The sequence below is a fragment of the Leptopilina boulardi genome, unplaced genomic scaffold, assembly GCF_019393585.1.
Source record: "Leptopilina boulardi isolate dan_hultmark-lab unplaced genomic scaffold, ZJU_Lbou_2.1 LbouV2_324, whole genome shotgun sequence".
Classification (NCBI taxonomy): Eukaryota; Metazoa; Arthropoda; class Insecta; order Hymenoptera; family Figitidae; genus Leptopilina; species Leptopilina boulardi.
The window spans coordinates 220,657-223,976 of NW_026137890.1; positions in this window are offsets into that span (position 1 = coordinate 220,657).

Genomic DNA, 3,320 nt, shown 5'->3' on the forward strand with positions numbered 1-3,320 from the left:
TGAAAAGTCGTGTGCATGGTTTCTGAATAGAGTGGAATCGGGTCTCTCTGTAGCTCAATTGGTAGAGCATCTTACCGGCAATAAGAAGGTTCTGGGATCATACCCCAGCAGCGAGAGGCGATCCATTTTTTTCAGAAACCATGCACGAAAATATTTGTACGAGTTTCGTACATACAAAATTTGACTGTTGGTCAATAAAATTTCTACCTTATCAGATATGATTAGGTTAATGAAATACTTAATAGGAAAACCTATTTACCATCGTAACTACAATATTAAAAATTCAAAAACAAATTACCATCGTCACTATATATATATATATATATATATATATATATATATATAAATTTGTTGCGACTGGATATAATATTTATATTAAATAATATATAATTATAAATATCTTATTTCAAAAATAATGTTAAAAAATTATATAATTTAAAGAAAAAAGTATTATATTTTATTAAAATCTAATATAGTATTGTAAAAATATTTTGAACTTATATTTATATTTAGTAATTAAATATAAACTATTTTTATATATATATGTCGCGCTACAAAGAAAGGTACATAAGAAGCAAAGAATTTTAGATTATGTTTTAAATTTTAGGAATGAAAATACACAAATAGGATCAACTTTTAATACAAACCATTGATCTTCAAGTCTTCATTACACCAAAAATATTTAATAAAAACTAATTTTGATCTTACTTAATGAAATAGAAACTTCTCATCAAGGTAAAATTGTATCAAACATTATAATAATGAAATAAATTTATACTTAATAAAATAATGGGAAGTAATTGATTTATCCAATAATTTTAATTTAAAATATTCAAATAGAACAGTTTAAACTTTTAAGAATTATTGAATTTTTGAATGCGTGAAGATAATAATTTAATATTCATACTTTCATTAAATGAAAAACATCAAAAATACGAACAAAAACACGAACACAATTCGTCTGTTATCAATCACTGCGATTCACATACTGATATCAGAAATTCGAAATAGCCCATGCGTCGCTAACGTTTTCACGCAAAGTATATAAGGGGGCGTGGCTTAAACTCCTGTTGCAAGAGTCTCATACCGAAAAAGCATGAGACTCCTGCAATCCTAGTAGGACTGTGTTCTATACTTTTGCCGCATGGCGCTCCTGCTTTCAGAGCATGAAGTTCTTCCTATGAGAGTATGTTCAACATACCTTTTTACCATTGATTGCTTTCATGCTGAGAACGCATGAATTCTTGCTCTAATTGTAGGAAAAATTCATGCTGGAATAGTAAGAACTACTTTCATACTATAAAAGCCAGATTTTTCTCTCCGTGTATAAAAGCTATGGGGATACTTTTTTTAAATCGTCTGTTATTACCAAATTATTGATGTTTCAAAATTAAAAAATATTTTAAAACGTGACTTTTGGTGATGTTTTGTTATTAAATTATAAATAAATTGCATCCCTATTTTATGAACTCATCCTTATTACCATGAAGAAGCAAATTGTTTTTGAAATGGAACACAAAAAATTCATATTTCAACTTGGCAGCGGTTTTATTACTTTTTTTTCGTTTTTCCTAGATTGTAAAAAATCTGCTTAACCCTTCACTGAACCTGAATCGTAATCGCAAACGGAAGAATGTGTTAGAGAAGGATAGACATATTGTTTGTCTTTCTATAACTCAGGCTGCAGTCTCATGGCAGCGTTTTGCATTGCGTTTTGTCACTAGACCCTGAGTGTAAACATAGCAAACATATATCTGCATCTCTTTTACACTCATGGTCTAGTGACAAAACGCAACGCAAAACGCTGCCATGGGACTGCAGCCTCATTATTCCGGTTGCGTTTGCGGTTACAATTCCGGTTCCGTTTATATTCTGCGTTGGCCTTTATTTTGGCCAAACTTGTCCAACTTTTTGATCGAGTCTCAACTGAGTGGTGCTAATTCCAGCGCATAGGTGGCGGTCACCTTTCTACTTTTCTATCAGTAGGCAAGAATTCCTACCATGGAGAATAGACTACAGGAGACCAATGTAAGGCCTAAGCAGAATAGCTTCGCGAAAGACGTTCGCGAACGTGAAACATGAGTTAGAAAAGGACAGAGATATATTCGTATCCTTTTCTATCTCATGCATCTCGTTCGCGAACAACTTTCGCGAATCTATTGTGCGTTGGCCTTTAGTCATGAAGTAGTATAAGAAGCACACACTCTATAGGCCATTTTTGAAAATTCGTCCCCAGCCTTTTCAGATTTAATAGAAGCATTTACATATCCCCGATACTAACAACCCTAGCGGAAAAGCGAGGAATTACAGGTCACGTGGTACATTGTTATATAAGTGTTTGTGTATAACTGTCAGTTGGCGTTTTCTTTTGAAATGTATTTGATGCGAGTTAATTTTGTGTAATTATAAATAAAAAAGTGAAAAATGAGGCTGTTAAATTTATTAATGAATCAGCATTAATACAGGCAACTTTACTCGATACAAATTATTTTGTATGTATTTGAATGTTAACAAAATACTTGGTGAACTTGTCATTATATTTTGTTTATTTACATGTAAATATAAACTAAAAATAAAAAAAAATTAAGAAATTTTGTTTGAAAACAAATTATTTATATTTTTATTATTTTTATATAACTCACAACAAATTATTGCAATTTCTTTATTATTTCATTATCAGCCATATTTTGAAAACTTCTAAGTACACCGCTTTTCCGCTAGAGGCGTCATTATCGGAGATATGTAATTTCGGATTTATTCTCATGCAGGGGGCCTATATGCTTAACAAGTAAGCAGTGAGTGCTCCTTATTGGTATCTGAAATCATAGGGCATTATGGGGAAACTGACCCCGTTGCATCAGCCATCTTGATTTTTTATCTCTTTCTTCTACATATATTGTAAAAAGGATGAAACGAAAAATGGCTGACACAACGGGGTCGTCACCAGATGGCGTATCGCAGTATTTCAGATCCCAATACTACTTCAGGAATGTAGTGTATAAGAAAACGGCCAATTTTCGTCGGAAGCTGTTAGTTCCGAAACTTCTCGCGCGCCGCGTTGAAAACAGATCCTTAATAAGAAATCTCTAAAGAGTAACGTAACGCCTATCCCATTGGTCGATTGTCGCCGTGGCGTCTATTCCATTGGTCGAATTCTTATTTGTCATCTTCGTCTCGCAAGAGCGTAAAACAGACACGATCTGACCGCGTACAGATTTACCGACACACAGAAATAAAAGTGGTGTGTGTGTCAGTTATCTTTGTCAAGCAACGACATTCAACTGACAGAACTTATATTTGATCGAATTTTCATATGCTCG